General features: G+C 38.3%; 1 long non-coding RNA gene across 4 annotated transcripts in view; it reads right to left on the bottom strand.

Annotated features, from left to right (window-relative positions):
• LOC309616167 overlaps positions 1–24,852 on the bottom strand; it is a 222,933-nt gene that overhangs the window by 73,171 nt on the left and 124,910 nt on the right. The window contains exon 1 of one of the 4 annotated variants that reach the window (XR_014237315.1): positions 14,412–14,467. The exons of the other annotated variants lie outside the window; for them this stretch is intronic. This is a non-coding gene — a long non-coding RNA (uncharacterized lncRNA). Of the gene's footprint in view, positions 1–14,411; positions 14,468–24,852 lie in introns of those variants that run through there. 4 annotated transcript variants of the gene reach the window in all.

The raw sequence follows: 24,852 nt of genomic DNA, 5'->3' as shown, positions 1-24,852 counted from the left end.
ATCAAATCTGACCCCTCTACAAAACATAAATGACACTCAGGTTTTGCATTATTTAGCTATTACGAATGAAGCCACCACCTTCCCCTTCCCCAGAAGGTCCCTTTCAGTTTGGTGGAATCCTCATACACAGGGCTCAGAGGGTCATCTCTAGGTGACGTTTCTAAAGATGGTTTTGTATATATAGGCCTATGTCCTTCCCCAAACCAAATTATCCTTTAATGGGCACTCAGAGTTTTGCTTCATTTTGATTCCTCCAGTGAAAGCTGACCATGAATCAGAAACCATTTTTTATATTTATTTTCCCTCTGAGTCACTAGTCACTAATTATGAACATCCAGCTTGCTTTTAGAAACTTCCCCTTGTGGGTTGGGGGGAAGTGTCATAACACCTTTAGATTTAGAAGGAAACTTAGGGAGAATCTAGTCTAATTTATACATAAACTGAGGCCCAGGTGACCTGCAAGAGGCCACATAATAAGTGGCACAGCTGAGCTCAAAATAAGTCTCACTGGCTCCAGCCCAGAGCCCTAAGACACACACTTTGGGACACATCATCACAGGTGGCCTGAAATTACACCAAGACAAGCTTTCAGATCCACTGATGGGGTCCAGCACTCCATTGATAGACATCCATTATAGAGTCATTCCTCCAAAATATCGAGTACACGTTGTTAGCCCCTGCAAAAACCAGGGTTAGCTGCATGTTCTGAGAGCTTACTTTCCTGAAGAAACAACCTTTAGTTACCAAGAATCGAGTAAAGAAAGAGTTTACCAATTTGGAGGCCTGACGAAAATGAGGGAAAGGAATCTGGTTTAGGTTTTGTTCAGAACAGGGAAAGTGATGTGATCTATGGGTTCGCAAAAAGCAAACTTGATTGCAGAAGGAAAGTACTTCGAGTTGAGAATTCCTAGGTTTTACTGGAGTTTGGTAAAAGTAGAAGCTATTGATGTAGGAGGTTAATGTCTGTCACAGTCTGGGTATTTTGCAATGAGTTCCTTCACAGCATGTTCATTTTAAGAATAAAGAGGTCTCTACGGTTAGTGGAAGTTTAATGAGGATTACAATGGCCCCCCAGATGCTTACAACCCATTTAAATAACCCATAACCTCTAGGTTTATCATGAGAGGGAACATGCCAATTTACGGTATTACAAACATTCTTCAGAAAAACTTTAGTTTCCACAGGCATTTTCAGTAATTTCCTTCTACATTCTGCAATTTATAAATTGCAGAGTATGCGTTACTATGGAAACGACCTCTGGTCTATCTGTTACTCAAATACATGATAGATAAGCCTTGGGGAGATGCCTCCACCAGCCAATAACTTACTGTACGGTTTATCCCTAAATATTTCCTTCTTCTGTTAGCCATTTTGGCTGAGACATCAGAGTAGGTATTATCAAGAAGGCAAATACGGAATTAAACAAAAGCACAAATGTTTTCTGGGTAATAAATCAAGGAAGCCTAAAGAATACAGAAAAGGAAGATGAGTGATATCATGATAGCTAGTATTTGGCAACTGCTTATAGCTGTCTTCTGTAAAATTCAAACTTTAACATTCACATACATCAGCGTGACCTAGAAGGCTTGTTGGAACACAAGGCTGGGCTCCACCCTTGAAGTTTAGGATTTAGTCGATTGGGAGTGGGGCCCGAGAATCTGTTTTCCTAACAGGTCCCAGGGGAGGCCGACACTGTGGCTAGTCCTGACACCTGACTGACAACCACTGCTCTAAGCATTAGCGGAAGCATTTTCAAAAATTATAGTAAAACACACACTACATAAAATTTACCATTTTAACCATCTTCAAGTGCACAGTTCGGTGGTATTAATGACGTGCACGCTGTTGGGCAACCATCACCACTACCCACCTCCAGAACCCTTTCATACTCCCAAACTCAAACCCTGCACCCGCTAAGCAATAACTCCCCATTCCTCCTTCCACCAGCCCCTGGCACCCACCATTGTGCCTTCTGTCTCTGAATTGGACTATTCTGGGTACCTCCTAAAGTGAAATCACACAATATTTGTCCTTTTGTATCAGAATTTCCTTCCTCTATAAGGCTGAATAATATCCCACTGTATGGCTAGATCACATTTTGTTTATCCATTCATCCGTGGATGGACCTTGGGTGGTTTCTGCCTTTCGGCTATTGTGAATAATGCTGCTGTGAACATGGGTGTACACAAATGTAGTTTTCGATTCTTTTGGGTATATAACCTGGAAGTGGAATTGCTTATTCTAAGTGCTTTACATTCATAATTATACTTCAGCTTTAGAAAAAGATACATTATTATCCCCATTTTATAGATGAGGAGATTGAGACACTCAGAATTCACCTAATTTTCCTCAGGTCGCACAGGTGGTAAGTGGAGGCTGGTTTCCAGCACAGGTTGGCTGGTTCCAGGGCTCAGGTACCTAGGACACTCAACTCTCATCTCTACCTGAAGAAGCATTTTATTTTTCATGGAAAACCATTACTGACACAGACATTAATTTTTTAAGCCAACCTTTAGGTAAAAGAGACATAAGAGAGGATGAAAGTATATGAGAAAGACACTTCTCCACTCCTTGGTCTAGGCTCAGGCCGTGAGATACTGTAATTCTCCTAGATATCTAGAAAAGATGAGGATCTCTGTTACATAAACACTTAAAAGATGGGCGCTTTGTCCTGCACATGACAATTTTGCAAGTATTTCCCCATTTCTACTCTTCTATGCTGTAACCTAAATGTTGCCAGCTCTTTTAGGTGCTCCTTAAATTACATAATTTTCCATCTTATTTGTGGAGCTCTGAATGAACAGTCATTTGTGGGAGATTCTACCTAATTCCCATCTTCCAGTAAATAGCCTCCCCCCTGCCCACTCCATCACCAGAAACATGGCTTTATTCATTCTTTTAGTATACTAACTCGGATTATTTTACAAATTTGGAAATTTAAATGATCATTAAATCACAAGAAACTCTTATCCCACTTCTTATGCTTCCACTTTCACTTAAATATGTTTCTCTTTCCTGCCAATAAATCTGACAACCTAGAAGAAATGGACAAGTTTCTAGAAACATACAGCCCACCAAAATTGACTCAAGAAGAAATAGATAATTTGAACAGACCAATCACTAGAAGTGAAATAGAATCTGTAATTTAAAAACTCCCTACAAACAAAAGTCCAGGACGAGATGGCTTTACGGGCGAATTCTACCAAACATACAAAGAAGAACTTACACCCATCCTTCTCAAACTCTTCCAAAAAACTGAAGAGGAGGGAACACTCCCAAAGACATTCTATGAAGCCACCATCTCCCTGATACCAAAAGCAGACAAAGACACCACCAAAAAAGAAAATTAGGGCCAAATATTTTTCTCCTTCCATTTCAAAGGTTAGTGATAATTAATGTAAAGGGAGAACAGCAAATTAAAGATATATAATTTTATGCATTCTCTTTTTTGAACATATTACCCCCACTCCAAGTTAAATTTTTACTCTTTCATGTTAATTGTTTTTGTACAAAAGGACTTTTAAAGTATTTCTCTTGTATTTAGATATAATGCTTAAGCCTGAATATATTCTGAATGGCAGTCCAGATACTGTTCCTACAGCTTGAGGTACCTTCCCTACATCAACATTTGACTATATCTTCCTTTCCACACCTAGAACATTCTCTTTTGCTATCTGAGCTCACATGGCTCTCTGTTCAGAAACTGGTTTCACCAGATAACTCTTTCAGTTCTCCAAGTACTTATAATTCTCCAGATGTTTAATGTGAGATCCAAATGTAACTCATAAAGCTACCTTCTGTTGTAATGTCTCTACTGAGGAATCTTAATTATTTCTCGTTGATATTCCTTTAAATGTTTGGTTCTTTGACGTCAAGGAGATGCCTGAATATTCAGTGTTCTCCTTCCCAGCAGTCAGGAATTTTAGTTGCATATGAGAGACACACACTCTGGACCACAAAGTAGAGTTTTGTGGAAAGAAAACTGAGTAGGTCACAGGCTCTGTAGGACCTGAACAAAGAGACTTGGGGGGTTCTCCAGAAACAACACCCCAACTCCTATAACAGAGTCTCTGCCATTGGAGCCTCTTAGGGTTCCTGCTATGAAGGTAATGCATATTTTTTTTCCGGCTGATTTTTAAGATTTTCTATTTGTCTTTGAACTTTAGCAGTGTTTAGATATGGTTTTCTAGTGATTATCCTGTTTGAGGTTTATATCATTTCTTAAAAGTGGAGCTTAATGTTTTTCCCTAATTTTGGAAAACTGAGTGCCATTATATTTTCAAATATTGCTTCTGCCCCATTATTTTTCTCCTCTTTTCTGGGACTACAATTACACATATGTCAGAATTTTACCCAAGTCCAGTATCTCTTTTAAATTCTTTTTAGGGACTTCCCTGGTGGTCCAGTGGTTGAGACTCCACGCTGCCACTGCAGGGGGTGTGCATTTGATCCCTGGCAGGGGAACTAAGATCCCGCATCCCGTGTGGCATGGCCAAAAACTTAAAAATTAAAAGAAAAATCTTTTTAGGATTTGTCATACTTTTTTCACTCTCTGCTTCATTCTTGGTATTTTATTCTCACCCTTCCACCTAAACTATATCTCAAACTATATCTAGCATTTGTCTCGGTTTTGTATGGTTTCATTTCTAGAACTTTCATTGTGTAGTTTATTAGAGTGTCTAGTTCTCTGCCAATTCTCTTATTTTTTTAATGTTTTGGACATTTTAACTATCATTATTTCAAGGTATATATCTGATATTTTAGTTGCTTTTCTTCTGCATTTGTTTTTATTATATGTTTTTTTCTTTGGTTCTTAGTCTTTTCTTCTTCTATGTCAAATTCTATTTATTGAATCCTGTATATTTACCTAAAAACATGAAATAAGGATTTACTTCTGCTTCAGGAAGACAGCTGAATTAGAGATGATCTCCTTAATCTAATTGGGAACTGAGTAGATTTTAATTAGATGTTTCCATATTAGTGATTGCTGGTTTCTGGTTCACCTATAATCTTGTGTGGAGATACAAGGGACCCAATAGAAACCCTTACTGATTTCAAGGACCTGTCCTCCTGGGTGAATATAAACTCCATTTTTGCTTCCTTCTCCCATTCCCACAGGACTGTGGAAAAAAATTTTTTTTCTTCTCAGTCTCTTAGCAACTGCTTTTAGAATTGTCATTGCCTTGAGTGGAGAATGGAGCCAAACGCTAGACTCACATCTCTTGGCTTTTTTCTTTTCCTTAGATCTTAGTTCCCCAAATACCCACTGCCTTAAAGGTAGATCTCTTTGTATCTTCAGTTTTGTTTGTTTGTTTTTGTCCAGTTTCTTCCAGTAGTTCTCAGGGCAAAAGTTGGTCTGTCACAAACTAGGCTGCTATTATCAAGAGCCGAACTCCCCTATGCAGATTATAAAAGCTAAAGGAGATTTGATAGAGTATTTTATTAAGGGAATAAACGGCGCTTTATTAGGGGAAGAGCTCACTGGCTGGTCTTGCCAGTGTCCCTAAATCTCACTCCCTTATTCCCAGACAGCATGCCAACCTGCAGAGTTAATCTGATCTGAGTGTTTTGGATAAAATGTCTCCTGGATATTGATTCACAGATCAGCAAGGCGATAATAGCTTCCATTTTTGCAAGTATTGTTTGCTGACAATTAAAGCATGATTTGTTTAGAGAAAAATAATTTCTTTTCCAAACGGTAGAAGAAGTGTGGATAGTGAAGACAGTAAAAATTTACAATAAGAATCAGTAAAGCTGCAAAGCAAGAGAATAGATAAAGCATTATTAGATTGTTGGGAGATCTAAAAAAAAAAATGAGCAGATATAATAATAGTAATATTTTCATAGAGTATATTAACTTCTCCTTGGGGAGAGATAGTGTTATTGTATACAACCAAGGGCATGTTAACCCTGACAAATGAACAGATAATATAAAAGCAAAGTACAGCAAAAGCAAAAGCAAAACCACACTGGTGCAATACAAATGTTAAGTTCTGATTTAGGCTGACTTTGCTGAATCTTGGACCTTAAAAAGAATAATAATTGAAATGTAAGGAAATTAATATGTTGTTAAAATTGTGCTTATAGGGGGACATCGTATCCCCACACTCACACACTCCTCCATCTGGACATACCTCTTCCAGACTTTTGCAGGCAGATGAATAAGAGAAGGTGGGGGGAAAGCATCAGAGTAGAATGGCATCATTCGAGCCATCAGAAGAACTCATGGCACAATCAATTTTGTATTACATCCAGAAGCCCAAGTCATGTACTAATTCTTTTATATTATAATAAAAAGATGATTCTAATATATGAGAAATGGTGAAATAGCTATGCCCAATGTGCTCCTGCTCTAAAAGTTAAAATGATAAGCGGTCTTCACTTCGGAGAAGCTGAGAAAGTGGTAAATTCTGGCTAGAAAGAAGGCAAATGCTATTTATATGTATAGACATTTATATTTATATGTAAAGACAAGCTACAAAAGCTTGTGGTCTGGTTTGACTGATTAAAAATTAATAACAACTTCGAAGGCAAACTTGCAGGATTCTCAGGGACTGAGTTCACTTTGTTAGATACTAAGAAAATATACATATTACAAGGGAACCAGCTGATGCATTAAAAATGAATATATTCATGTAAATATTATCTTTGTTAAGAAATCAAACATCACCGCACTGCACAAACCCCTGCTTAGCTACTATGGGTCATAACCTCCAGCCAAATATAACCACTATCTAGACTTCTAATCCCATTGCTTAGTTGTGACTGTTTATGAAATTTATATGAGTGTACTAACACAAGATATTCATGTTTGTGTCTAACTTCCGTTGTTCAACATTATGTTTGTGAAATTTATCCACAGTTGTTTCTTGTAGCATAAGTTAAATTCTATTTTCTTATGTGTTATTCCATTGTATGCACATACCATAAATTATTTATCCATTCTACAGTTAAGTATTCGAGTTTGAGGTATTGTAAATAATGCTGCTATGAACACGATCATACATCTTTAACGTAGATAGTCTATGCATTTCTTTTGATTCAACCTGGTAGTTGAATGACTGTGTCTTGGAATATCCACACATTAATTGATTAATATACAGGGGCAAAGAACTGTCCAAGGTGCTAGTAACCATCTTCCTTTCTACCAGCAGAATACAAGATACGTTCTTCTCCATCCGAATTTCCAACATACTGCCATCCTTTCAATTCTATCCACTCTGGTAGTCATGTGATTTGCATTTTTGGATGCCTAATGATGTAGAGTATCTTCTTATATACTAATCGGCTTATTGGTTGTTTTCATTTGTGAAATGAGATTTGTTAAAGTTGCTGATCTACTCTGTACATGAGTCCTTTGTTATATACTGCAAATAACTTCACCCACTCTCTGGCTTGCCTTTCTAATCGCTTCTTGGTGTCTTTTAATGACCAAAAGTTCTTAGTGCTCAGAGAATTCTATTATCAAAATTTTCCTATACGATTACTCCTTTTTTTTCAAAATGATATTTTATTCATTTTTAAACTGTATATATTTAAGGTAAACAACATGATGCTTTGATACACATATCCATAGTGAAATGCTTACTACATTCAAGCTAATTAGCATATCATCTCATATAGTTACCATTTCTTTTGTGATGAAAGCACCTGAAATCCACTCCCTAAGAAAATTTCCAGTATTCAACACAGTATTATTAACTATAGTCGTCATGCTGTGTACCAGATCTCTATACTTATTCCTCCCACTTAACTGCAGCTTTGTGCCCTTTCACCAACATCTCTCCCCTCTCTTCATTTTCCTCCCCTCCCTACCCCTGGTAACAATCATTCTATTCTCTGCTTCTATGTGTTTAATACTCACAATAGCCAGGATATGGAAACAACCTAAGGGTCTCTCAACAGATTAACGGGCACACACACACACACACACACACATATGCAATGGAGTATTATTCAGCCTTAAAAAACAGTGAGATCCTCTAAGTAGACATTTCTCCAAAGAAGACATACAGATGGCCAAAAAGCACACAAAAAGATGCTCAACATTACTAATTTTTCAGAGAAACGCAAATCAAAACTACAATGAGGGACTTCCCTGGTGGTCCAGTGGGTAAGACTCTGTGCTGTCAGTGCAGGGGGCCCGGGTTCGATCCCTGGTCGGGGAACTAGATCCCACATGCATGCCGCAACTAAGAGTCCACATGCCACAACTAAGAAGTCTGCATGCCGCAACTAAAAGACCCCACATGCTACAACAAAGATCCCACATGCTGCAACTAAGACCTGGTGTAGCCAAAGTAAATAATAAATAAATAAAAATAAATAAGCAAATAAATAAATAAATAAGGAAGTTAAAAAAAAAAACTACAATGAGGTAACACCTCACACTGGTCAGAATGGCCATCATCAAAAAGTCTACAAACAACAAATGCTGGAGAGGGTGTGGAGAAAAGGGAACCCTCTTCACTGTTGGTGGGAATGTAAATTGGTACAACCACTATAGAGAACAGTATGGAGGTTCCGTAAAAAACTAAAAATAGAACTACCATATCATCCAGCAATGCCACTCCTGGGCATATATCTGGAGAAAAACATAATTCGAAAAGATACATGCACCCCAATGTTCATAGCAGCACTATTTACAATAGCCATGACATGGAAGCAACCTGTCCATTGACAGAAGAATGGATAAAGAAGATGTGGTACATATACACAGTGGAATACTACTCAGCCATAAAAAAGAGTGAAATAATGCCATTTGCAGCAACATGGATGGACCTAGAAATTATCATACTAAATGAAGTAAGTCAGACAGAGAAAGACAAATATCATATAATATCATTCATATGTGGAATCTAATTTTTAAAAAAATGGTACAAATGAACTTATTTACAAAAAAGAAACAGACTCACAGATTTCAAAAACAAACTTACAGTTACTAAAGGGGAAATGTGGGAGCGGGGGAGGGATAAATTAGGACCTTGGGATTAACATACACACACTACTATATATAAGATAGATAACCAACAAGGACCTACTGTAGAGCATAGGGAACTCTACTCAATATTCTGTGATAACCTATATGAGAAAAGAATCTGAAAAAGAATGAATATATGTATATGTATAACTGAATCACTATGCTGTACACCTGAAACTAACACAACATTGTAAATCAACTCTACTCCAATAAAATTTTTTTAAAAGGATGAGGAAAATACAACAAAAAAAACCCCCAGGGAGCTCCTGCCATTTGCCAACAACATGGATGAACCTTGAAGACAATATAATTACTGCTTTTTGCATCCAATTTAAGAAAATATTGCCTACTCCCAAATCATGAAGGAATTTTTATGGATTCCAGTTGTCTGTGGAAATTCTCTAACTTATCATCTTTCCTCTTGATATAGGTCACAGTTTTAAACTTTTTTTCTGCTTACTTCAAAATAAGGATGATCACTGGCTCTTCTAATGGTGTTATTTTCCTGGACCTGTTGCTTTGTTCACCTCTTAATTGTTTTGAATTAAGTGCAGTCCATTTTGCATGAAAATTTTTACCCGCTGCAGGTGATGCAATATTCCTCCAGGGAACTAGGTCTTAAATTTGTGCACGTAGTTAATTTCGGCATCACCTCATGATGCCCTTAAGCAGGACTTGCACAGATTCAAGAGTGGGTTTAGGTTCTTGTAAGACCTGGTCTATTTTCTGGTTACTCTTCCAACAGATTGTTTATCAGGATCCCTTCCTTCTCAGGGGCCTACGTCTCAATTTTTTCACCTTCTTGTGCTGTGAATCTGCAAACATCTCTCAGTATCTTAGACATTTAGGGGCCAATCTCTGCCTTTTGCCCTACGACGCTTTTGCACTGACAAACCACGTTGAGATGAAAACTGGAGCAGAGTTGAGTTTGTTTTGCTCCCCTCTCCTTCACTGCAGGATTTGGTCCCTCAGGTCCTGGTTGCTTTGAAAGAGCTGATCCCCAATCTCTGACTCTCACCTGTAAGTCAGTCAGAAACACTCATTAGCAGCTACTTTCTGCTCTGATTTCTGCTCAGCTTTTCCACATCCTGCCCCCTGCTGTTTAACCATCTACAAATGCCTGGACTAAAAAGGCAGAGGATGTTGGGCTGGCCTCCAGTGTCTTTTCCTTCTCTCCATGTTCTTGGCTCCACAAGTTCTAACTGCCTTGATAGCTCTCGGGTACCTTCCAAAATGTGTTTTTTATTGCATTTACCTTCTCTAGTGTTCTTGGCATTCTGTTTGGTCAGCTGCAAACTAATCCATCACAGCCAGAAGCAGAAATCTTCAAATACCACACTCTTGAGTCCAAAATTAAACCGTAAAAGTGAAAGGAAATGATTGATAGGACAAAATTACCATCAATCTAAACTATTTAAGTAAATGTATGACCATACTTCAAATGAGATTATTTGCCGATTTGCTAATTCAAATGTCTCATGGAGTTATATTCATTTGGCCCCTCAAGATTCCAACATGTAAGATGTAATTTGGAAACTATTAGCATATATTGAATCCAATTGAATATATAATATATTTATTTCACTTAAACTAAAATCTGAGAAATAGCATACCCTTACCACAGAAAGCACTTTAATGATTAGCTGTAGCAGTAGCTGGTATTTATTGTACACAAGCACTTTAATCCACATATTCATTAAATACAACTCATTAAATACACAAAAGGATCACTGTTATTTATATTTTTGAAATGAGGCAACAGGCAGAAAGAGAAAAGAAACTTGTTCAAAGCCCACACTGTGTTAAGCGGAGAAGCCAAAACTCCAACACAAGTGTATTTGATTCCAAAGCCCAAAGGTATATCTGAAAGCAGCTCTTTTGCCCCTTTCCTGTTTACCCATTTCTGTCCTCCTCTAACCTTCAAAAAACCTAATTATAGGAATGAGATGACTAAGCAACTGAAACTAACTCCTGCCTTATGCTTTCCTGAATGTACACCATGCCTTGCCTAACCTGTTGATTCTTTCCCTAGACAAAAAGAAGTAAGAATGAAAAATTAAGTAATTAATGACTAACTCTCTACGCCTAACAGCCCCCTTAGCAATCCTGCAGGCAGATCACACAGGCAAGATAACATCTGAACACAGACTCAGCCAGTCTGCATGCAATGGAGAACGATGTAGAATCCAACCTCCTCCCCTGATGACTCACTGAGATTCTTCCCACCCCTCCATTTTTCCCTTTAAAAACTTTTGTGGCTGAGCAGAATCTTTCGAGTTGGTCTCAGGACATGAGTCCACCTTCTCCCCAGATTGCTGGCTTTTCTGATTAAAGCAACTTTCCTTTCTACTGACACTTGCCTCTCGAATTATTGGCTTTTGAGCAGCAAGTAACTGGACCTGAGTTTGATAACACATTCATTGTATATGCTGGTCAATAAATTTAGCCTGAGCTATATTTGGAGGATAAAATACTGACTATGAATATAGATATAAAGATGGAATGTTTATATGAAGTCCCCTGGTAAAAGAAACACTAGCATTCCTAATGTTGTATGTATGAACAAAAAGGACAAATGAAGCAAATGCTTTCACCTCTGCTCATCAGATTCACCTAGTCTTTACAAGCCTCTAGTAGTTTGAGGCCCCCACTGGGAAAGCCAGCTCTGATTACATAAGCTTCACCAGGAGCTACAGCTGTCCTTGTGTCCAGGCTTGTTAGTTCAATAATGTGGAAGTGAATATGAAGGCTGTAGGGGCCACAGTGATGATAATATTCTTGGACTTTAGGATGTTATTAACAAATGAGTTGTCTGCAGGAGAGGAAATCACAGTGTGATCATACCTAATCAATGTAAGAATTAAAAACAGGCTAACATGTGGGGAGGCACAGATGTAGATATTAGGATAGCCTGCCGTTTAGCCTGACAGTCACTGGATTCACGGTCAGGATGAGCGTGCTATGTTTTATTTTCTTCTGCTTTTCCATCATTTTCACTGAACATGGGCAAAGCTAGAAAATCTTCCTGCATGAATGCAGAGAAAGAGTTCTCTTTTGCTTCCATGCTAAACAGACTCGTGGGACCACTTCTTGGACAACAAAGAACTGAGGTATAAATTAAATCAGCACTCGCTTAGTACCTTAATGACCAGAAAACATTTTGTGGTATCTTCATAATACTGTAATCTACTCAGTAATCTCTTTACTTCAGCTTTTTAAATGTGTTAACAGAGCATCTAATGCATCTCTCAACCCCATCCCAGTGTCTAGTAGCCAAGAGAAATATTTCTTCTTTTTTTTTTTTTGGCCACGCTGTGTGGCATGCAGGATCTTAGTTCCCCAATGAGGGAGTGAACTTGTGCCCCATGCAGTGGAAGTGCGGAGTCCTAACCATTGGACCACCAGAGAATTCCCTAGAAATTCTTTACAAAACAGGAGTTAAGCACTTCCAAACAGGTAGGAAGACTGGAGCTATATAAGGAATTAAAAATATATAAAATTCGAGAGACCTTCAGGATGGCGGAAGAGTAAGATGTGGAGATTACCTTCCTCCCCACAAATACATCAGAAATACATCTACATGTGGAACAACTCCTACAGAATGCCTACTGAACGCTGGCAGAAGACCTGAGACCTCCCAAAAGGCAAGAAACTACCCACATACCTGGTATGGCAAAAGAAAAAAGAAAACAGAGACAAAAAAATAAGGACGGGACCTGCACCAGTGGGAGGGAGCTGTGAAGGAGGAAAAGTTTCCACACACTAGGAAGCCCCTTTACTGGTGGAGACTGTGGGTGGTGGAGGGGGGAAGCTTCGAAGCCACGGAGGGGAGTGCAGCAATAGGGGTGCAGAGGGCAAAGCGGAGAGATTCCTGCACAGAGGATCGGTGCCAAACAGCACTCACCAGCCCGAGAGGCTTGTCTGCTCACCTGCCAGGGCAGGTTGGGGCTGGGAACTAAGGCTCCAGCTTCAGAGGTCAGATCCCAGGAAGAGGACTGGGGTTGGCTGCGTGAACACAGCCTGAAGGGGGCTAGTGTGCCACAGCTCACCGGGAGGGAGTCCGGGAAAAAGTCTGGAACTGCCTAGGAGGCAAGAGACCATTGTTTCGGGGTGCACGAGGATAGGGGATTCAGAGCACCGCCTAAACGAGCTCCAAAGAAGGGTGCAAGCCATGGCTATCAGCATGGACACCAGAGACGGGCATGAGATGCTAAGGCTGCTGCTGCCGCCACCAAGAAGCCTGTGTGCGAGCCCAGGTCACTATCCACACCTCCCCTCCCGGCAGGCTGTGCAGCCCACCACTGCCAGGGTACCATGATCCAGGGACAACTTCCCCAGGAGAACACATGGCACGGCTCAGGCTGTTGCAACGTCAGGCCAGCTTCTGCCACCGCAGGCTCACCCTGGATTCCGTACCCCTCCCTCCCCCCAGCCTGAGTGAGCCAGAGCCCCCTAATCAGCTTCTACTTTAACCCCGTCCTGTCTGAGTGAAGAACAGATGCCCTCAGGCGACCTACGTGCAGAGGTGGGGCCAAATCCAAAGCTGAACCCCAGGAGCTGTGCGAACAAAGAAGACAAAGGGAAATCTCTCCCAGCAGACTCAGGAGCAGTGGATTAAATCTCCACAGTCAATACCCTGCATCTGTGGAAAACCTGAACAGACAATGAATCATCCCAAAATTGAGGTGGTGGACGTTGGGAGCAATGATATATATTTTTCTCCTTTTTATCTTTCTGTGAGTGTGTATGTGTATGCTTCTTTGGGTGATTTTTGTCTGTATAGCTTTGTTTTACCATTTGTCCTAGGGTTCTTTCTGTCCGTTTTTGTTTTTTTTTCTTAGAATAGTATTAGCGCTTGTTATCATTGGTGGATTTGTTTTCTGGTTTGGTTACTCTATTCTTTCTTTCTTTTTTAATTACTTTTTAATTTTTTTTATTTTTATAACTATTTTTTATTTTAATAACTTTATTTTATTTTATTATTATTTTTCTTTCTTTCTTTTTTTCTCCCTTTTCTTCTGAGCTGTGTGGCAGAAAAGGTCTTGGGGCTCTGACCGGGTGTCAGGCCTGTGCCTCTGAGGTGGGAGAGCTGAGTTCAGGAAAGTGGTCCACCAGAGGCCTCCCAAATGCATGTAATATCAAATGGGGAAACCTCTCCCAGAGATCTCGATCCCAATGCTAAGACCCAGCTCCACTCAACGACCAGCAAGCTACAGTGCTGGACACCCTATGCCAAACAACTAGCAAGGCAGGAACAAAACCCCACCCATTAGCAGAAAGGCTGCCTAAAATCATAATAGGGTCACAGACACCCCAAAACACACCACCGGATACAGACCTGCCCACCAGAAAGACAAGATCCAGCCTCATCCACCAGAACACAGGCACTAGTCCCCTTCACCAGGAAGCCTACACAACCCACTGAACCAACCTTAGCCACCGGGGGTAGACACCAAAAACAACGGGAACTACGAACCAGCAGCCTGCAAAAAGGAGACCAAAAACACAGTAAGTTAAGCAACATGAGAAGACAGAGAAACACACAGCAGATGAAGGAGCAAGGAAAAAACCCACCACACCAAACAAATGAAGAGGAAATAGGCAGTCTACTTGAAAAACAATTCAGAGTAATGATAGTAAAGATGATCCAAAATCTTGGAAATAGAATGGAGAAAATACAAGAAACATTGAACAAGGACCTAGAAGAATTAAAGAGAAAACAAACAATGATGAACAACACAATAAATGAAATTAAAAATTCTCTAGGAGGAATCAATAGCAGAATAACTGAGGCAGAAGAAAGGATAAGTGACCTGGAAGATAAAATAGTGGAAAAAACTACTGCAGAACAGAATAAAGAAAAAAGAATGAAAAGAATTGACGACAGTCTCAGAGGCCTCTGGGACAACATTAAATGCACCAACATTCGAATTATAGGGGTCCCAGAAAAAGAAGAGAAAAAGAAAGGGACTGAGAAAATATTTGAAGAGATTAAAGTTGAAAACTTCCCTAATATGGGAAAGGAAATAGTTAATCAAGTCCTGGAAGCACAGAGAGTCCCATACAGGATAAATCCAAGGAGAAACATGCCAAGACACATAGTAATCAAACTATCAAAAATTAAATACAAGAAAAAATATTAAAAGCAGCAAGGGAAAAGCAACAAATAACATACAAGGGAATCCCCATAAGGTTAACAGCTGATCTTTCAGCAGAAACTCTGCAAGCCAGAAGGGAATGGCAGGACATATTTAAAGTGATGAAAGGGAAAAACTTACAACCAAGATTACTCTACCCAGCAAGGATCTCATTCAGAGTCGACAGAGAAATTAAAATCTTTACAGACAAGCAAAGGCTAAGAGACTTCAGCACCACCAAGCCAGCTTTACAACAAATGCTAAAGGAACTTCTCTAGGCAGGAAACACAAGAGAAGGAAAAGACCTACAATAACAAACTCAAGACAATTAAGAAAATGGTAATAGGAACATACATATCGATAATTACCTTAAATGTAAATGGATTAAATGCGCCAACCAAAAGCCATAGACTGGCTGAATGGATACAAAAACAAGACCCGTATATATGCTGTCTACAAGAGACCCACTTCAGACCTAGGGACACATACAGACTGAAAGTGAGGGGATGGAAAAACATATTCCATGCAAATGGAAATCAAGAGAAAGCTGCAGTAGCAATTCTCATATCAGACAAAATAGACTTTAAAATAAAGACTATTACAAGAGATAAAGAAGGACACTACAGAATGATCAGGGATCAATCCAAGAAGAAGATATAACAGTTGTAAATATTTATGCACCCAACATAGGAGCACCTCAATACATAAGGCAAATGCTAACAGCCATAAAAGGGGAAATCGACAGTAACACAATCATAGTAGGGGACTTTAACACCCCACTTTCACCAATGGACAGATCATCCAATATGAAAATAAGTAAGGAAACACAAGCTTTAAATGATATGTTAAACAAGATGGACTCAATTGATATCTATAGGACATTCCATCCAAAAACAACAGAATACACATTTTTCTCAAGTGCTCATGGAACATTCTCCAGGATAGATCATATCTTGGGTCACAAATCAAGCCTTGGTAAATTTAAGAAAATTGAAATCATATAAAGTAACTTTTCCGACCACAACGCTATGAGACTAGTTATCAATTACAGGAAAAAATCTGTAAAAAATACAAACACATGGAGGCTACACAATACACTACTTAATAACAAAGAGAACTCTGAAGAAATCAAAGAGGAAATCAAAAAATACCTAGAAACAAATGACAATGAAAACACAACAACCCAAAACCTTTGGGATGCAGCAAAAGCAGTTCTAAGAGGGAAGTATATAGCAATACAATCTTACCTCAAGAAACAAGAAATATCTCAAATAAACAACCTAACCTTACACCTAAAGCAATTAGAGAAAGAAGAACAAAAAAAACCCAAAGTTAGCAGAAGGAAAGAAATCATAAAGATCAGATCAGAAATAAATGAAAAAGAAATGAAGGAAACAATAGCAAAGATCAATAAAACTAAAAGCTGGTTCTTTGAAAAGACAAACAAAATTGATAAACCATTAGCCAGATTCATCAAGAAAAAAAGGGAGAAAACTCAAATCAATAGAATTAGAAATGAAAAAGGAGAAGTAACCACTGACCCTGCAGAAATACAAAGGATCATGAGAGATTACTAGAAGCCACGATATGCCAGTAAAATAGACAACCTGGAAGAAATGGACAAATTCGTAGAGAAGCACAACCTTCCGAGACTGAACCAGGAAGAAATAGAAAATATAAACAGACCAATCACAAGCACTGACAATGAAACTGTGATAAAAATCTTCCAAGAAACAAAAGCCCAGGACCAGATGGCTTCACAGGTGAATTCTATCAAACATTTAGGGAAGAGCTAACACCTATCCTTCTCAAACTCTTCCAAGATACAGCAGAGGGAGGAACACTCCCAAACTCATTCTACAAGGTCACCATCACCCTGATGCCAAAACCAGACAAAGATGTCACAAAGAAAGAAAACTACAGGCCAATATCACTGATGAACATAGATGCAAAAATCTTAGACAAAATACTAGCAAACAGAATCCAACAGCACATTAAAAGGATCAACCACCTGGGGTTTATCCCAGGAATGCAAGGATTCTTCAATATCCGCAAATCAATCCATGTGATAAACCATATAAACAAATTGAAGGAGAAAAACCATATGATCATCTCAATAGATGTAGAAAAAGCTTTCGACAAAATTCAACACCCATTTATGATAAAAACCCTCCAGAAAGTAGGCATAGAGGGAACTTACCTCAACATAATAAAGGCCATATATGACAAATCCACAGCCAACATCCTTCTCAATGGTGAAAAACTGAAATCATTTCCACTAAGATCAGGAACAAGACAAGGTTGCCCACTCTCACCACTATTATTCAATATAGTTTTGGAAGTTTCAGACACAGCAATCAGAGAAGAAAAAGAAATAAAAGGAATCCAACTCAGAAAAGAAGAAGTAAAGCTGTCACTGTTTGCAGATGACATGATACTCTACATAGAGAATCCTAATGATGCTACCAGAAAACTACTACAGCTAATCAATGATTTACTTTGGTAAGGTAGCAGGATAAAAAATTAATGCACAGAAATCTCTTGCATTCCTATACACTAATGATGAAAAATCTGAAAGAGCAATTAAGGAAACACTCCCATTTACCACTGCAACAAAAAGAATAAAATACCTAGGAATAAGCCTACCTAAGGAGACAAAAGACCTGTATGCAGAAAACTATAAGACACTGATGAAAGAAATTAAAGATGACACAAACAGATGGAGAGATATACCATGTTCTTGGATTGGTACAATCAACATTGTGAAAATGAATATACTACCCAAAGCAATCTACAGATTCAATGCAATCCCTATCACACTACCTATCGCATTTTTCACAGAACTAGAACAAATTTCACAATTTGTATGGAAACACAAAACAGCCCAAATAGCCAAAGCAATCTTGAGAAAGAAAAACGGAGCTGGAGGAATAAGGCTCCCTGACTTCAGACTATACTACAAAGTTACAGTAATCACGACAGTGTGGTACTGGCACAAAAACAGAAATATAGATCAATGGAACAGGATAGAAGCCCAGAGATAAACCCACACACATAAGATCACCTTATCTTTGATAAAGGAGACAAGAATATACAATGGAGAAAAGAGAGCCTGTTCAATAAGTGGTGCTGGGAAAACTGGACAGCTACATGTAAAAGAATGAAATTAGAACACTCCCTAACATCATACACAAAAATAAACTCAAAATGGATTAAAGACCTAAATGTAAGGCCAGACACTATAAAACTCTTAGAGGAAAACATAGGAAAAACACTCTTTGACAAATCACAGCAAGATCCATTTTGACCCACCTCCTAGAGTAATGGAAATAAAAACAAAAATAAACAAATGGGACCTAATGAAACTTAAAACCTTTTGCACAGCAAAGGAAACCATAAACAAGACCAAAAGACAACTCTCAGAATGGGAGAAAATATTTACAAACGAAGCAACTGACAAAGGATTAATCTCCAAAATTTATAAGCAGCTTATGTAGGTCAATATCAAAAAAACAAAGAACCCAATACAAAAATGGGCAGAAGACCTAAATAAACATTTCTCCAAAGAAGATATACAGATTGCCAACAAACACATGGAAGAATGCTCAACATCACTAATCATTAGAGAAATGCAAATCAAAACTACAATCAGGTATCACCTTACACCAGTCAGAATGGCCATCATCAAAAAATCTACAAACAATAAATGCTGGAGAGGGTGTGCAGAAAAGGGGACCCTCTTGCACTGTTGGTGGGAATGTAAATTGATACAGCCACTATGGAGAACTGCATGGAGGTTCCTTAAAAAACTAAAAATAGAACTACCATACGACCCAGCAATCCCACTACTGGGCATATACCCTGAGAAAACCATAATTAAAAAAGAGTCATGTACCACAATGTTCACTGCAGCTGTATTTACAATAGCTAGGACATGGAAGCAACCTAAGTGCCCATCGACAGATGAATGGATAAAGAAGATGTGGCACATATATACAATGGAATATTACTCAGTCATACAAAGAAACGAAATAGAGTTATTTGTAGTGAGGTGAATGGACCTAGAGTCTGTCATACAGAGTGAAGTAAGCCAGAATGAGAAAAACAAATACCGTATGCTAACACATATATATGGAATCTAAAAGAAAACAAAAAAGTGGTTATGAGGAACCGAGGGGCAGCACAGGAATAAAGATGCAGACGTAGAGAATGGACTTGAGGACATGGGGAGGGGGAAGGGTAGGCTGGGACGAAGTGAGAGAGTGGCATGGACTTATATATAATACCAAATGTGAAATAGAGAGCTAGTGGGAAGCAGCCGCATAGCACAGGGAGATCAGCTCGGTGCTTTGTGACCACCTAAAGGAGTGGGATAGGGAGGGGGGGAGGGAGGCAAGAGGGAGGAGATATGGGGATGTATGTGTATGTATGGCTGATTCACTTTGTTATAAAGCAGAAACTATCACACCATTGTAAAGCAATTATACTCCAATAAAGATGTTAAAAAATATATAGATAAAATTCCATCTCCAAAAAATATAGTCTCTGGTGTAAAATGAATGCTGTATTTAGTTGAATTTCTCTTTTTGCCTCAAAGTGATGGTTTCTTGTTTTATTGTTCCTGTGAAACACTTTGGTGGGTCTTAAAATTATATTTTTCACTTCACTTCATACATATATTAAGATTTTATTTTCTTTTTTTTGGTAAGAAACATTAAAGGTGCTTGACAAATGATTCATTGAAAGCAATTACAAATAATCTTTGAGAATAACCAACAGGCTGTCAGGCTGGTTGTGTTGTGTGGTTGAACTGAATCTTTCCTCGTGTTTCAATTTACATGCATGTTTTGGCAGAATACTATCACTACATCAGTGATATCTTGTCCTTCTTTGTGGATCATACCATGAGGCACCTGTCACTTCCTCTTATTAATGGTCATGCTAATTTTGATCACTTGGTTAAGGTGGTGTCCACCAGATTTCTCTACCTAAAAGGTGTTCTGTTCCTATTTTTACTAATAAGTGGCCTGTGGTGAGAAATTTTGATACTGCATTAATGTCCTGTTGAAGTTTTCACTTAAGGGTTGTAACAACCATTGATACGTTGTTAGTTCTATGTTATTTTCAAGATGGTGGCTTTTCTGTAGTCTTCCTACATTTATAGTATTGTGATTCTACTGAAAGAAAGCTTTCCCTCTCCTCGTGTTTGTCTTTTTGTTGATGTTGTTCAATAAGGAAAGAACCCTTTTGTAGAGAGGGGCTAATATTATTATTCTGACAAATTTTAAAAGCATGAGCCACAAAAATCCATTACGTTTGATGCCTGTTCCTCAGGAAATTTGGTGCAAGAACCTGTGCCAAGCAAAGTGTACTTGAAGATTACTGGCACAAAATCCTTTCCATTTCTTGGTGCACATTTGGTTGGCACATGGAAGGCTTTTTCAGTGAGTGCCAGCTCTTGAAACATTTGCATGACCTGGAAAGAATATGCCAGAAATGTGGAGAGGCAGAGGATTCCTAGTCTGAAACCCCACATTCAGAATTGTTCTTTTCTGTGTCTGGGTCTGTATGTGGCTACTGATAAGAGGAGATGATGCCCTGCTTTTCTCAGCCAGTGAACCAACATGTTTCTCTTTACAGTTCTGACCAGTTACCTCTATATTTTAAATACGAATTTGCAAATATAAATATATATGTTAATTAAATCTATTTAAAAGCTCTTTATATTTTTAGATGCTTTGACTTAACAGTGCTTTGCAAACTTTCTAGCTTTATAAAAGTCTTTTGATTGTGACAACTAAATAATTATATAAGGTATAAGTAATAGCTTACCCATTGTATATTTTACATGAATTTAGTTGCCCTCAAACTCTAGAAGCATCTAGAGTTACTGGCATCAAATCTCAACTTATTGGATGATGTCTTCAATTTGCTTATAGAAAATATTTTTTATACACCATGAAAGTAGGATGAGTATCAGGAAGAGTGCATTTTGCCAAAAAGTAACCTCCCTTATAAACACAAAAGGTTATTTTTTTTAAGTTTTAAAATAAACATCCAGGCTAAACTATGTATGGTTTTATCAACTAAGGCAGATGAAATATTTTCTGAAATCAGCAAGGAAGATTTTTAGATAGTTATTTGTTTGGTTTTTTTCCTAAGCATGATAGCTCTGCGGTCTAGAAATATGCAACATAAAAGTCATCCTTATTTAGCCTTGAAACTTCAATAGAGACATAATATACGCTAGTAGTTAAAAGATAGCAACTTATAATGGGAGCCAGCTGAATGCAAGAGTGAGAAATGAACCAAATCCAGTTTAGAGATACTAAGTAGATGATGATGACTTCTGTTATGAATACAGATTCCCCCACCAGCCCCTGAATGTCCACCTTGTTGATGAAGTGTTTGAAGTGAGTCATTATCCAAGTCAAAGATGGCCATGAGAAAATAAAGAAGGGAATAAAATTATGTAGCAATTTGTTTTGACAATATTTTTCTTTTCAAGCTACTCACATCTATTAAATCCTTCACAGAATACAGAACAATGCAAAGGAGAGGAACAGGTCACATTTCAGAGGTGTGCAATCAGCGTGTTTTGTCTATTATGGGAACGAAATGATATACAGGATGATTATCTGGCATGGTTAAGTTTCTTAAGTGATATGAACTACCATTTCATCAAGGCAAGTTCATTACAGCAACAACTCCAAAAGTGGACAGATCATTTTCCACGACTACATTAGCCACTCTGCAGAAACTCAGCCATTTATTCTATTGTGTGTAAAGGCAGGTCTGGTCAAGGTGCGTTTATCATCCACTGGCAGAGACATCCTCTACATAACCTCAAGATACAAATTCATCTGTAATTGAAAACTGCTCATTGCCAAATGAAAAGAAAGCAAATTTGTTTTGTGAGTGTTCCAAATATAATAGTCTTCCAAAATATTCATTGCTAGAGAGTACTGGATTCCATGGTAATATTCTGATGCTAGAGAATTATAGTAATAAGAACAGCAAATATTATTGACCATTTTACTATATACCAGGCTCTGTGCTAAGCTTTCTGAAGACCGAAATTTATTAATTTCTCCCAATAACTCTTTTGTGTTAGGATCTAGTTTCCAAAGTAAAAAAATCTGAGGTTCAAGAAGGCTAGGTTATGTACCCAAGGTCATTCAGGAAAACTAAGTTTTCATATATGTAACTGCCAAGGTAACTGATAAAACACGTTAAATTAATAAGCATCTATTTCTTCCTTTTTCCTAAAAATTAACTTATGTATTTAAGATGCCAACATCTAGTTATTTTTTAGTTGCATACAGTCTGGAAAATAAAAACAAACATTTGTTTACAACTTCAGAGTTCACTAATATGTGACAGTGGACAAAAAAAGCACTCCTGTCGACAAAGAAACATCCTAGCGTTTGTGTAAAGATCTATTAAGTTATAGCAGTAGCTGTGCTCATTTTTAGCTTTCATGATTTTTCAGACAAATCATGCTTCACACTACACTGTGGCATCCACTTCAAGGGTTTTTTGTCTTTTTTTTTCTTCAGTATATTATCCTTTAACGTTGATTTGTGTTAAGAACTATGCAGTACACATTAATTTAGTAGCTTTCCTTTCATTTTGTTAAAGTGTTCCTGGTGATTTTGCTAAGATGTATATAAGAATAAATACATGCAAAAAAAGAAATATGTACAGTAAAGTATACAGATGTAAATGGAAAGTAAACAGATGCTTCTCAAGGAATGATACAAAACCTGTTCCTCCTCTGTTGCTCAAATCAAAATGAACTTTTGTAGATACTATGTTTATTTTCTTCACACAAGAATAATGTTTGGGGTGTGAATATATCTGAGAATTCACCTTTGTATGTATGTGTTTGTATGTGTAAGTGTTCTGCACAAGTTCTTGTTTCATTTGTATAAAGCTGCTATACTTGTCTTTTCTTAATCAAGAACTTCCTGTGGGGTATTTTGCTTCTTTTCCTGAGATTTTTTTCACCAATTAAGACTCTTTAAGTTATGGAGGAAAAGAAAAAAAGGGCCAACATAGAGACTAAAGTGTTCCAAGGACAGAAATAGTGGGAGAATGGTAGGTAAGATTACTGGTGAAATTTAATTTCAAGGCCAATACTATTTTTTTTTAAATTTCTAATTCATTTTATTTCACTAACCAGGAAACTGAGACCCTAGGATGTTGAGGTTAGTTTCATAAGATATCAAAGCTCAGTACTGTGGTTAACACTGATGACACTCAGTACTTCAAAATTCAAATTCAGATTTGAATTTCCTCCTTGTAAAATGAAGAAAGGAAAATGTATGTCATCCATTGAGGTCTACTTCAGATCTATCAAAAGGCCGAGAGTCACAGACTTAATTTTATATTACATCAACAACTTTATAAATGACAGAATACTACTGAAGATGTTTCATTGTCAGACCTGTCCTTAGTCCTTTGTAGAGAATATGCTTCTCCACAGTCCCTAGAAGAGGCATTCCTATTTTTCCCATGATTCCACCTTCCTCTCCGTGATCCTGGTCATGGATGATCACAAAGGGATGGACACCTGATCACTGATAGACAGTCCTGTTCCCTGTCTTTGTTCTATAAACTTGCCTGGGGTAACCACAACAAACTCATGTACAGAGAAGCAGAGAGTGAAAAGAGACCAGAAGGCTCTGGATGGACTGATTAGAGAGCAGAGCTGCCCCAACCTTGCTACAGCCCCTGTCTCTAGGGACCAGACCACTCAAGGCCAGGAAATGTTTTTATTCTGTCCTTAGATTCTACAGGTGCTCCTTACCATAAAGACTTTTTTCATTGTATAGAATTTGGTTAGAATTGGAGTCTTCCTTTTACTAGAAGCAAAATGAAAGCCCCCAGCATATTTCATGAGTGAGTTCTGTATTCAGTGAACAAAACTCAATGGTAAAATAAATAAAATCCCAGAATCACTTACTTATCCATTCATTTTACACATTTTGATAAAAATACATGAGCACCTCATATATTCTAGGCATTTTCCAGGGTCTGTGGATACAGTAACCAACAAAATGGACACATATCTTTGTCCTCATGAAGCTTGCACTTCAGTGGGGAAGACAGGTAATAAGTAAGAAGAATATAAAAGAAGTAATAGATGTTAATGATGTCTTCTAAGGAGGAAAATTAATATAAGGGAGAAGACAGCAAAATTCATGTTGGAGGTGGTTATAATAGTCTATGAAGTGTCCAGAGGAGCCTTTATGTGACAAAAGGACACCTGAAGAAGACAAGGGAGTAGGGCCAAGAGGACAGCTGACGGCAGAGAATTCACAGGTGGAAATAAGTAAAAAGGATTTTAGGTGGAAGCATGACGAGCAATGATGTAGAGTAGTGACGGGAGACTTTGGTTTCCAGTTCCACACGTAAGGACCTTGAGGTCACCACTCCGTCCTAACAACAAGTAAAAAGCTGAACAGACTGGAAAAATCAACTGGTCTTGGATTTTCTGGATCCATAAGAGAGGTGAGGACACTCTTATGGACCCAGGAGCCATGCCCCTCCCGCACCAAGACTGGAGAAAGAGACAGGCAAGTGACCGGGAGCTACAGCTGGCTTCCCAGAGCAGAGATGTATAAGCCACTGTGCAAACCAGGGACCGCGTTGGGAAGCCTGAACTGTGACTGTTGAGCTTCTGGAGGCTCAGTGTGGAGCAGTCAGCGTTAGAACTCCTGGGGGACCCGG

Source organism: Balaenoptera borealis, assembly GCF_965194805.1.
Source record: "Balaenoptera borealis genome assembly, chromosome: 19".
NCBI lineage: Eukaryota > Metazoa > Chordata > Mammalia > Artiodactyla > Balaenopteridae > Balaenoptera > Balaenoptera borealis.
This window is presented reverse-complemented; position numbering and strand designations above follow the sequence as displayed.